At 52.4% G+C, this 13,078-nt stretch overlaps 2 non-coding genes across 2 annotated transcripts; both read left to right on the forward strand.

Annotated features, from left to right (window-relative positions):
• Positions 1–8,737: 8,737 nt before the first annotated feature.
• Positions 8,738–10,552, forward strand: LOC119451194 (small subunit ribosomal RNA). Its single transcript, XR_005191721.1, has one exon. It is a non-coding gene; the product is annotated as a small subunit ribosomal RNA (ribosomal RNA).
• A 1,686-nt stretch (positions 10,553–12,238) lies between these two features.
• LOC119451299 (5.8S ribosomal RNA) lies at positions 12,239–12,391 on the forward strand. The gene has a single exon (XR_005191790.1). It is a non-coding gene; the product is annotated as a 5.8S ribosomal RNA (ribosomal RNA).
• The last annotated feature ends 687 nt before the right edge of the window (positions 12,392–13,078 follow it).

Raw genomic sequence — 13,078 nt, forward strand, 5'->3', positions numbered from 1 at the left:
AAGCACGCACGCGCGCGCGCACACACACACAGGAGCGCCCACACTGAAAGAGTCAAAATCACGTCATGGATGTACGGAAATAAGAACGCCGAAGTGCGTCATAGCGTAAGAAAGCTGGAACACTTGTTTAAATAATACCAGCGGTGGCCAGTGACTGTTGATATGGATGCGAAAACACGTTACCGCCACCTATCTACGGAAATAGCAAGCGCGAAGTCCGTCGCCATTGCGTAAAAAACCTAGACGGCGCAAGGTAACACTCGATTTCATGATGACAGTGGCGGCCGGGGAATAAAAACAGCTCGAACCTCTTGGCAAGAAATACAAAAAAAAAGAAGAAACAAAAAGTGGCTTGCTTTATTATACCTTGTATATGACAGTGAATAAACAGCAAAGCAGTTACAACTAAACTGAAAAAAAAAAGACAGCTAACAAAAGCAAATACACAAAGAAACAAACCAGCCGTGTTTGCTCAGTAGGTATAGCGTTTGGCTACTGAGCGCGAGGTCATGGGATCGAATCCCAGCCACGGCAGCCGCTTTTCGATGGGGGCGAAATGAAAAAAAAAAAAATAAATAAATAAACCGTGCACTAAGGTGTAGGAGCACGTTAAAGAACCCCAGGTAGTCTAATTTATTTCGGAGTTGTCCACTACGGCGTGCCTCATAATCAGACCACGGTTTTGGCACGCAAAACCCCAGTATTATCTGTTTTTTTTTTTTTTTTACGCAAAGAAACAGGTGTGTTTGCATTGAAGGGCGCCCGAAAAAGCGTTTGTTCCAATTACGCGCAGCAAGGACGCTTTATGATGGGGAAGGCAGATGGCTGGAAGGTGCACGTCCTCATCGTTTCTAAACAATTTCTAAACAAAATTGGTCTCACTGTCCCTCCAATAATACCAAGTGGCTCGAGGCTTCGTATTGCATATTAACTGAAAGAATTACACTCACGTTAAATGCCGCATAAGGACCAAGCGGGGCACTTGCTTCGCGCAGGATGCATTCGCCCAAATTTTATAGCTATAGCCCGCATGCAGCTACAAAATCCGAAATCGCATCAGCAGGGGCGGGACGCGCAAGCAGTGTTTCACGCAAATTTGAAGCATAAATCGCAGCGCTACCGAGGCCAAAGTGGTGTATCAATTCGGACGGACGCTTTCCAGAACGCTAGTAGCCGTTCAAACAGGGCGCACAGTTATGAGATGGCGCTGACAAAGCGGCGAGCGCCCGTGTTGAGAAAGTCCTAAACAACATTAGCCGGGCGGCGCGTGCAAGCGACGTTCCGTGCAACTTGTCCGTGGTAATATCAAAAGCGGCTCTCACGTTTTCCTTGAATCGGTGAGCCGGGGCACCGTGGTGCACGCGAGAGCTGCTTTCATTATTATCTACATCAATATCTCGAAACTGTTGTCATCCCGAGAATTCGTTTCGAGTGGATCCGCCTTGCAAACTCCACGGCTACAATTTGTACATTCCAACGTGGTCCATCAGGTAATTAGTTAACCTAATTAGTGACTGTTTCATTATTATTCGGCTAAGCATTTCAATTGCTTGTGCAAGTAATGTCCGCCACTTAGAGCAGACCAGCTCATGAACTAGACTTGGGCATTGTGCCACAGACACTATTGAAGAGTTTTTGAAAGTGTTCGCTGAAGCCCCCCGTATATATATATGCGTGTGTGAGTGACTGTGTGTGTGTGCACGCAATAGAGTAGCACATAAGCTCAGTCACGTGGGGTTATTTCACATTTCGCGGGCTTTCAATAAACGCCGGAATAATTCACCACACTGGATGTGTGTGGCTGCAAAAAAAAAAAAAAAAAAAAAAAAAAAAAAAAGATGGGTCGTTTTGAAATGCCCTCAAGAACGAAATGAAACGTAATTGGCCCTAAAGTGAATAATAAACATTTTCCGCAATTAATCCTTATTGATTAACTAATTAGGCGCAACATAAAACTTAACATAAGGAGCGTCACATGACAGCAACACATATGTCATTGGTTTCATTGAGTTGTGGCTGCCCGCTGTCAATAACATCATCGGTTCTAGTCACATAAAAATCCTGTATAAATGTATGTATGTACGTATATACACGCACGCACGTACGCAAGCACGCACGCGCGCGCGCACACACACACAGGAGCGCCCACACTGAAAGAGTCAAAATCACGTCATGGATGTACGGAAATAAGAACGCCGAAGTGCGTCATAGCGTAAGAAAGCTGGAACACTTGTTTAAATAATACCAGCGGTGGCCAGTGACTGTTGATATGGATGCGAAAACACGTTACCGCCACCTATCTACGGAAATAGCAAGCGCGAAGTCCGTCGCCATTGCGTAAAAAACCTAGACGGCGCAAGGTAACACTCGATTTCATGATGACAGTGGCGGCCGGGGAATAAAAACAGCTCGAACCTCTTGGCAAGAAATACAAAAAAAAAGAAGAAACAAAAAGTGGCTTGCTTTATTATACCTTGTATATGACAGTGAATAAACAGCAAAGCAGTTACAACTAAACTGAAAAAAAAAAGACAGCTAACAAAAGCAAATACACAAAGAAACAAACCAGCCGTGTTTGCTCAGTAGGTATAGCGTTTGGCTACTGAGCGCGAGGTCATGGGATCGAATCCCAGCCACGGCAGCCGCTTTTCGATGGGGGCGAAATGAAAAAAAAAAAAAATAAATAAATAAACCGTGCACTAAGGTGTAGGAGCACGTTAAAGAACCCCAGGTAGTCTAATTTATTTCGGAGTTGTCCACTACGGCGTGCCTCATAATCAGACCACGGTTTTGGCACGCAAAACCCCAGTATTATCTGTTTTTTTTTTTTTTTTACGCAAAGAAACAGGTGTGTTTGCATTGAAGGGCGCCCGAAAAAGCGTTTGTTCCAATTACGCGCAGCAAGGACGCTTTATGATGGGGAAGGCAGATGGCTGGAAGGTGCACGTCCTCATCGTTTCTAAACAATTTCTAAACAAAATTGGTCTCACTGTCCCTCCAATAATACCAAGTGGCTCGAGGCTTCGTATTGCATATTAACTGAAAGAATTACACTCACGTTAAATGCCGCATAAGGACCAAGCGGGGCACTTGCTTCGCGCAGGTGCATTCGCCCAAATTTTATAGCTATAGCCCGCATGCAGCTACAAAATCCGAAATCGCATCAGCAGGGGCGGGACGCGCAAGCAGTGTTTCACGCAAATTTGAAGCATAAATCGCAGCGCTACCGAGGCCAAAGTGGTGTATCAATTCGGACGGACGCTTTCCAGAACGCTAGTAGCCGTTCAAACAGGGCGCACAGTTATGAGATGGCGCTGACAAAGCGGCGAGCGCCCGTGTTGAGAAAGTCCTAAACAACATTAGCCGGGCGGCGCGTGCAAGCGACGTTCCGTGCAACTTGTCCGTGGTAATATCAAAAGCGGCTCTCACGTTTTCCTTGAATCGGTGAGCCGGGGCACCGTGGTGCACGCGAGAGCTGCTTTCATTATTATCTACATCAATATCTCGAAACTGTTGTCATCCCGAGAATTCGTTTCGAGTGGATCCGCCTTGCAAACTCCACGGCTACAATTTGTACATTCCAACGTGGTCCATCAGGTAATTAGTTAACCTAATTAGTGACTGTTTCATTATTATTCGGCTAAGCATTTCAATTGCTTGTGCAAGTAATGTCCGCCACTTAGAGCAGACCAGCTCATGAACTAGACTTGGGCATTGTGCCACAGACACTATTGAAGAGTTTTTGAAAGTGTTCGCTGAAGCCCCCCGTATATATATATGCGTGTGTGAGTGACTGTGTGTGTGTGCACGCAATAGAGTAGCACATAAGCTCAGTCACGTGGGGTTATTTCACATTTCGCGGGCTTTCAATAAACGCCGGAATAATTCACCACACTGGATGTGTGTGGCTGCAAAAAAAAAAAAAAAAAAAAAAAAGAAAAAGATGGGTCGTTTTGAAATGCCCTCAAGAACGAAATGAAACGTAATTGGCCCTAAAGTGAATAATAAACATTTTCCGCAATTAATCCTTATTGATTAACTAATTAGGCGCAACATAAAACTTAACATAAGGAGCGTCACATGACAGCAACACATATGTCATTGGTTTCATTGAGTTGTGGCTGCCCGCTGTCAATAACATCATCGGTTCTAGTCACATAAAAATCCTGTATAAATGTATGTATGTACGTATATACACGCACGCACGTACGCAAGCACGCACGCGCGCGCGCACACACACACAGGAGCGCCCACACTGAAAGAGTCAAAATCACGTCATGGATGTACGGAAATAAGAACGCCGAAGTGCGTCATAGCGTAAGAAAGCTGGAACACTTGTTTAAATAATACCAGCGGTGGCCAGTGACTGTTGATATGGATGCGAAAACACGTTACCGCCACCTATCTACGGAAATAGCAAGCGCGAAGTCCGTCGCCATAGCGTAAAAAACCTAGACGGCGCAAGGTAACACTCGATTTCATGATGACAGTGGCGGCCGGGGAATAAAAACAGCTCGAACCTCTTGGCAAGAAATACAAAAAAAAAAGAAGAAACAAAAAGTGGCTTGCTTTATTATACCTTGTATATGACAGTGAATAAACAGCAAAGCAGTTACAACTAAACTGAAAAAAAAAGACAGCTAACAAAAGCAAATACACAAAGAAACAAACCAGCCGTGTTTGCTCAGTGGGTATAGCGTTTGGCTACTGAGCGCGAGGTCATGGGATCGAATCCCAGCCACGGCAGCCGCTTTTCGTTGGGGCAGAAAAAAAAATAAACCGTGCACTAAGGTGTAGGAGCACGTTAAAGGAACCCCAGGTAGTCTAATTTATTTCGGAGTTGTCCACTACGGCGTGCATCATAATCAGACCGCGGTTTTGGCACGCAAAACCGCAGTATTATCTGTATTTTTTTTTTTTTTTTACGCAAAGAAACAGGTGTGTTTGCATTGAAATGCACCCGGAAAAGCGTTTGTTCCAATTACGCGCAGCAAGGACACTTTTTGATGGGGAAGGCAGATGGCTGGAAGGTGCACGTCCTCATCGTTTCTAAACAATTTCTTAACAAAATTGGTCTCACTGTCCCTCCAATAATACCAAGTGGCTCGAGGCTTCGTATTGCATATTAACTGAAAGAATTACACTCACGTTAAATGCCGCAAGAGGACCAAGCGGGGCACTTGCTTCGCGCAGATGCATTCACACAAATTTTATAGCTACAGCCCGCCTGCAGCTACAAAATCCGAAATCGCATCAGCAGGGGCGGGAAGCGCAAGCAGCGTTTCACGCAAATTTGAAGCATAAATCGCAGCGCTACCGAGGCCAAAGTGGTGTATCAATTCGGACGGACGCTTTCCAGAACGCTAGTAGCCGTTCAAACAGGGCGCACAGTTAAGAGATGGCGCTGACAAAGCGGCGAGTGCCCGTGTTGACAAAGTCCGAAACTGCGTCAGCCGGGGCGGCGCGCGCAAGCGACGTTCAGCGCAACTTTTCCGTGGAAATACCGAAAGCGGCTCGCACGTTTGCCTTGTATCAGTGAGCTGGGGCACCGTGGTGCACGCGAGAGGTGGAAAGACGGCTTGAAAAGCAAAAATGAGGAATTTCTTTCGGCGCTAACTGCCGCCGGCGGTCACGAGTACGGCCCCATGGAGGTCTGGGTACTTATCGCTGCTATTATATAGAGGTATGCAACCCCGGCCGACATCGTACCACTTTTGAATTTGTGGTGTCCGGGTGCGTTTTGTGCGATTCACGCACTGCGGCGACGTCGGGAATTGCGCCGACGAGTACGCGACCGCTCGCAGAGGCAAAGTCCGAAAGCTCGTCAGCCGGGGCGGCGCGCGCAAGCGACGTTCAGCGCAACTTTTCCGTGGAAATACCGAAAGCGGCTCGCACGTTTGCCTTGTATCGGTGAGCTGGGGCACCGTGGTGCACGCGAGAGGTGGAAAGACGGCTTGAAAAGAGAAAATGAGGAATTTCTTTCGGCGCTAACTGCCGCCGGCGGCCACGAGTACGGCCCCATGGAGGTCTGGGTACTTATCACTGCTATTATATAGAGCTATGCGGCCCCGGCCGACATCGTACCACTTTTCAATTTGCGGTGTCCGGGTGCGTTTTGTGCGATTCACGCACTGCGGCGACGTCGGCAATTGCGCCGACGTGTACGCGACCGCTCGCAGAGGCAAAGTCCGAAAGCTCGTCAGCCGGGGCGGCGCGCGCAAGCGACGTTCAGCGCAACTTTTCCGTGGAAATACCGAAAGCGGCTCGCACGTTTGCCTTGTATCGGTGAGCTGGGGCACCGTGGTGCACGCGAGAGGTGGAAACACGGCTTGAAAAGCAAAAATGAGGAATTTCTTTCGGCGCTAACGGCCGCCGGCGGTCACGAGTACGGCCCCATGGAGGTCTGGGTACTTATCGCTGCTATTATATAGAGGTATGCAACCCCGGCCGACATCGTACCACTTTTCAATTTGTGGTGTCCGGGTGCGTTTTGTGCGATTCACGCACTGCGGCGACGTCGGGAATTGCGCCGACGAGTACGCGACCGCTCGCAGAGACAAAGTCCGAAAGCTCGTCAGCCGGGGCGGCGCGCGCAAGCGACGTTCAGCGCAACTTTTCCGTGGAAATACCGAAAGCGGCTCGCACGTTTGCCTTGTATCGGTGAGCTGGGGCACCGTCGTGCACGCGAGAGGTGGAAAGACGGCTTAAAAAGAGAAAATGAGGAATTTCTTTCGGCGCTAACTGCCACCGGCGGCCACGAGTACGGCCCCATGGAGGTCTGGGTACTTATCGCTGCTATTATATAGAGGTATGCGGCCCCGGCCGACATCGTACCACTTTTCAATTTGTGGTGTCCGGGTGCGTTTTGTGCGATTCACGCACTGCGGCGACGTCGGGAATTGCGCCGACGAGTACGCGACCGCTCGCAGAGACAAAGTCCGAAAGCTCGTCAGCCGGGGCGGCGCGCGCAAGCGACGTTCAGCGCAACTTTTCCGTGGAAATACCGAAAGCGGCTCGCACGTTTGCCTTGTATCGGTGAGCTGGGGCACCGTGGTGCACGCGAGAGGCAGAAACACGGCTTGAAAAGCAAAAATGAGGAATTTCTTTCGGCGCTAACTGCCGCCGGCGGCCACGAGTACGGCCCCATGGAGGTCTGGGTACTTATCGCTGCTATTATATAGAGGTATGCGGCCCCGGCCGACATCGTACCACTTTTCAATTTGTGGTGTCCGGGTGCGTTTTGTGCGATTCACGCACTGCGGCGACGTCGGGAATTGCGCCGACGAGTACGCGACCGCTCGCAGAGACAAAGTCCGAAAGCTCGTCAGCCGGGGCGGCGCGCGCAAGCGACGTTCAGCGCAACTTTTCCGTGGAAATACCGAAAGCGGCTCGCACGTTTGCCTTGTATCGGTGAGCTGGGGCACCGTGGTGCACGCGAGAGGTGGAAACACGGCTTGAAAAGCAAAAATGAGGAATTTCTTTCGGCGCTAACTGCCGCCGGCGGCCACGAGTACGGCCCCATGGAGGTCTGGGTACTTATCGCTGCTATTATATAGAGGTATGCGGCCCCGGCCGACATCGTACCACTTTTCAATTTGTGGTGTCCGGGTGCGTTTTGTGCGATTCACGCACTGCGGCGACGTCGGGAATTGCGCCGACGAGTACGCGACCGCTCGCAGAGACAAAGTCCGAAACCGCGTCAGCCGGGGCGGCGCGCGCAAGCCACGTTCAGCGCAACTTTTCCGTGGAAATACCGAAAGCGGCTCGCACGTTTGCCTTGAATCGGTGAGCTGGGGCACCGTGGTGCACGCGAGAGGTGGAAATACGCCGACGAGTACGCAAGCCACCGTCCAAAACAACGGTCATGGAGCACAGCACCGTGCGTGGCACAACGTTTGCAGAGAAAGTGCGGCAGCGGAAAGCTCGTTCGCCGTGAAAGTCAGCACAGGATGCGCGGTGGTTCAGGCACGTGAATATTCGCGAAGCCGTACTCGCCGCTGGCGAAACATTGACGATCACGACCCTCTTGCGCGGTGTTGGTTTTCACGACTTCGGCCCTGTGCAGCCGACGTAAACTTTCAAAGTTCGTCAAGGTGCGGCACGATTTCCGCCAAATCCCCGTCGAAAATGCCACGAGTACGGCCCCATGGAGGTCTGGGTACTTATCGCTGCTATTATATGGGGGTTGGAGTGCAGTCGCCCCCCGAGTGCGTGCGACCTGGGTGTCTGATATGCGGCGGGCTCCGTGCCCGTCAAGCGTGTCCCCGGAGCCTCTCCCGTGGATCCCTCGGCAATCGTCTGCAGCCTCATCCGCTTGATGCGTTAGGGGCTGGTTGTCGGACGACGCCGTATCCACGATATCGAGGTGTGTTCCGCATCGTCCTCGGACGAGTCAAATAAGAAAGCGCCGAAGGCGCGGGCGTGACCCGTCGCTTGGCGGCTTTGCCGTCTCGGCTACGTTGCAAGCGCCGATCGGTCCACCAGTGCTGCGGGCTGATGGCAAATCCCGCAAGCCGTGACCGAGTCGACGCAACGAATCTATCGAGAGTGTGCGTGCTTCTTGCCGCGTGGCGATACCCAGCCCTGCGGGGAGGGCGCCGTAGCGAGCTCGAACGCCGTCATCTCGGACTGTGCAAAGAGGTGGGCTTTGCAAAAACGAAGCGTGCTGAGGCGCCTGAAGGTGGCCTCGGCGTCGCAACAACGGCGTCCGGCATGGCTGGACGCGCAGTTGAACGATTACCTGGTTGATCCTGCCAGTAATCATATGCTTGTCTCAAAGATTAAGCCATGCATGTCTAAGTACATGCCGAAATAAGGCGAAACCGCGAATGGCTCATTAAATCAGTTATGGTTCCTTAGATCGTTTCTTCCTACTTGGATAACTGTGGCAATTCTAGAGCTAATACATGCAGTGAGCCTGAAGCCCTTTGGGCGACGGGTGCTTTTATTAGACCAAGATCGATCGGGTTTCGGCCCGTATTGTGTGGTGACTCTGGATAACTTTGTGCTGATCGCATGGCCACGAGCCGGCGACGTTTCTTTCAAGTGTCTGCCTTATCAACTTTCGATGGTAGGTTACTTGCTTACCATGGTTGTTACGGGTAACGGAGAATCAGGGTTCGATTCCGGAGAGGGAGCCTGAGAAACGGCTACCACATCCAAGGAAGGCAGCAGGCGCGCAAATTACCCACTCCCGGCACGGGGAGGTAGTGACGAAAAATAACAATACGGGACTCTTTTGAGGCCCCGTAATTGAAATGAGTACACTCTAAATCCTTTAACGAGGATCAATTGGAGGGCAAGTCTGGTGCCAGCAGCCGCGGTAATTCCAGCTCCAATAGCGTATACTAAAGCTGCTGCGGTTAAAAAGCTCGTAGTTGGATCTCAGTTCCAGACGAGTAGTGCATCTACCCGATGCGACGGCTCGGACTGAACATCATGCCGGTCCTTTCTTGGTGCACTTCATTGTGTGCCTCGAGAAGGCCGGTGCTTTTACTTTGAAAAAATTAGAGTGCTCAACGCAGGCGAGTCGCCTGAATAAACTTGCATGGAATAATAGAACAAGACCTCGTTTCTGTTCTGTTGGTTTTTGGAATACGAGGTAATGATTAAGAGGGACAGACGGGGGCATTCGTATTGCGGCGCTAGAGGTGAAATTCTTGGACCGTCGCAAGACGAACTACTGCGAAAGCATTTGCCAAGAATGTTTTCTTTGATCAAGAACGAAAGTCAGAGGTTCGAAGGCGATCAGATACCGCCCTAGTTCTGACCATAAACGATGCCAACCAGCGATCCGCCTGAGTTACTCAAATGACTCGGCGGGCAGCTTCCGGGAAACCAAAGTATTTGGGTTCCGGGGGAAGTATGGTTGCAAAGCTGAAACTTAAAGGAATTGACGGAAGGGCACCACCAGGAGTGGAGCCTGCGGCTTAATTTGACTCAACACGGGAAAACTTACCCGGCCCGGACACTGGGAGGATTGACAGATTGAGAGCTCTTTCTTGATTCGGTGGATGGTGGTGCATGGCCGTTCTTAGTTGGTGGAGCGATTTGTCTGGTTAATTCCGATAACGAACGAGACTCTAGCCTATTAAATAGGTGCGGGGTTCCCAGCACCTTACAACCTTCTTAGAGGGACAAGCGGCTCCTAGCCGCACGAAACAGAGCAATAACAGGTCTGTGATGCCCTTAGATGTCCGGGGCCGCACGCGCGCTACACTGAAGGAAGCAGCGTGTCTTTATCCCTGTCTGAAAAGACTGGGTAACCCGTGGAACTTCTTTCGTGATTGGGATAGGGGCTTGCAATTGTTCCCCTTGAACGAGGAATTCCCAGTAAGCGCGAGTCATAAGCTCGCGTTGATTACGTCCCTGCCCTTTGTACACACCGCCCGTCGCTACTACCGATTGAATGATTTAGTGAGGTCTTCGGACCGATGTCCGGCGCGGCCTTTCGGTTGCGCCGGTCTGTTGGAAAGATGACCAAACTTGATCATTTAGAGGAAGTAAAAGTCGTAACAAGGTTTCCGTAGGTGAACCTGCGGAAGGATCATTACCGGACTGTGAAGGGTGACGATCGTTTCTGCCCCGTGTGGGTGGAGCGGCTCGCTGCGCCCGACGCTTTCCGCCGCTGTCCCCGCTTGGACGCGGGGACGGCTATACCCGAACATGCGCGGGGACTGCCTGAATTCTGAGGGGCGCCCCGTGCCCAATTTGTTGCGCCCAGCGGGCGGCGGCTGCAACCTTGGACGGTTGGCTTGGCCGCGCCCGTGGGTACAAACGGCGTAACGCACTTTCATGGGTGGGCTTTCAGTCCGCCTCGACGCTCATGCGCGGAATGGGAGTAAGACGACCCGACAAAGCTTTGCCCAGTACGAGAGGAACGGTAGAGGTCGGTCAAGGAACTGGCGGTCGAGAGCTAAAGCTGCCTGCCATCCATCATTCATAGTTGGAACTGCGGTGCAAGCGCTCTCCCGTCCTCCGCGGCAAACGCCGCCGAGTCTGAAAAGGCTGGCGGCTGCCGGTCGCTTCCTGCGGCGAGTATGGAGTAACGACCCGACTATGTTGCTGCCCAAGTACTGAAGGAACGGCGCGGCATTCGGTCGGTCATGGAACTGGCGGTACGAGGGTGTGGCTGCCAAGTACAATAGGAACCGTGGCCCATAACGCCCTCCCGTCCTCCGCGGCAAGTGCCACCGAGCCCGACAGGGCCGGAGGCTGCCGGTCGGCTCCTGCTCGTGACGCGCGAGATGTCGAGATCGCGGTTGAATGCGACGACGTTGGCAGGCTATTCGCCCGCCGCCGAGGGAAAGGCGGCGCTGCTGCGAAGTACGAGAGGAAACGCGGCTTTGCTACGTCGGACGCGTTCCGCGGTTAACGGACTTGTGCGCTTTGGGAAGGCGCCGCACGTCGAAAGAGGATTTACGGACAGACGAGGGACTGAAGTCTCGAAACTTGAACGCACTTGCGGCCAGGCTCTTGCTGGCTTCGTCTTCCGCCTCGAGTAGAATTGTTGCGGCTCCGGCGCCGAAAGCTGTCCCTGGCACTGGCCGAGTGGTTTTGGAGAGCCGCGCGAGTACGCGCGCCGGGCTCTTGTCCGTCGTCTCAAGTAGACTGTCGGATCAGCAGCGGGTGTGCTGCGGCAATCCGCCGATGCGAAAGCGTGTTTGTGTGTTAGGGACATTGTGGTCAATTTGAGTACCCTTCTGATGACTAAAAGCGAGACACGTCGATGGGGGCGAGACCCCACCCGTGGCCGTGTCGCCGTGAAAGACTCCACAGCTGCTCGTGCCCCCTCATGGCCTTGCGGCTTTTTTCCAATTTTCGTGGAGCAATGTGAACGTGCACACGTAGCACACGGGTCCGGTGGGTGGTGGGCAGGGAAAACCGGCTTCGAGTGCTCGCAAAAAAGAAAAAGACGTGGTAAGGGGAGCCACGCCCCCGCGGGTGTGTAGCCGTGAGCGGCTCCACTGCATCTTGGTCCTACATCTGATCCTGGTGCATACAGAGTGGAGGCTTACGTGCACACAAAGGCTCGCGGGGTTTAGCTGGAAACGCAACACGCAAGTAGCAGGGTGTGGTGCGCCTATATGCTACCAGCTGTCTGAGACGCGGCTGTCGAAAGAGCGCGCAGACTCGAGGAGCGCGCGCAGAAAGGTGCCCTTCGAAACCACACACAGGGAGACGCCACGTGCCTAAAACCCTGGTTGTACTGTACGGAATTGAACAAACTACTTTTCACGACTCTAAGCGGTGGATCACTCGGTTCTCGGGTCGATGAAGAACGCAGCCAGCTGCGAGACTTGGTGTGAATTGCAGGACACACTGAGCACTGATTCTTTGAACGCACATTGCGGCCTTGGGTCTTCCCTTGGCTTCGTCTGTCTGAGGGTCGGATCACATATCAAGAGAGCCTTCGGCGCACAAGGGAACGTGCGTCCGTCGACTCGTTTTGACCGCGTCGGCATCACGGACAGTACGTTGAGTGCTGAAGCCACGCGCCAGCGGCCTCACGTGAGGGAGACGGTGGCGAACTGAACTGTTGTGCCAAAACTTCGCAGAGACGGAAACGAGGCATTGTACTACTGCAGCGCGGCTAGTGCGCGCCTCCGAAGAGACCGCCGCAGGATGGAGTCGGACACCTGCAGGGAAAGTGCGGTCTGAATCGCGAGGCGCAAACGTCTGTTGCGACAGCAGTAGCGCGCACGTTTGCGAGAGAGTCGGAAGCTTGCGTGCACGGACAAACGCGGGAAGCAAATGCCGGCCGATTCCCGCGCCGTGCGCTAAGCGAGCGTGATCGCACGTTGCGTTGTTTGCCTTCGGAGTACGTCGAGCTCTTGCAAAAAGGTCACTCGTCCGCGTCACCGCACGGGTGCAGGCGCCCTAGTCTGGGTTTCGTCGCAGGAATAGGAATCGGAAAAAATTCTTGCGCGGAACGGGGAGGACAAGGGTGCGCCCCGAAGCGGTAGTGATGCGGTTACGCGAGTGCGCCGTCTGCGAGCGCGAAGAAAACTGCACGACGGAATAGTCGCCGCGAAGCGGAAAATGTCTCCTTCGAAAGCGTGGGTTTGCCCGTTGGCGG

The sequence above is a fragment of the Dermacentor silvarum genome, chromosome 4 (assembly GCF_013339745.2).
Source record: "Dermacentor silvarum isolate Dsil-2018 chromosome 4, BIME_Dsil_1.4, whole genome shotgun sequence".
Taxonomy (NCBI): Eukaryota; Metazoa; Arthropoda; class Arachnida; order Ixodida; family Ixodidae; genus Dermacentor; species Dermacentor silvarum.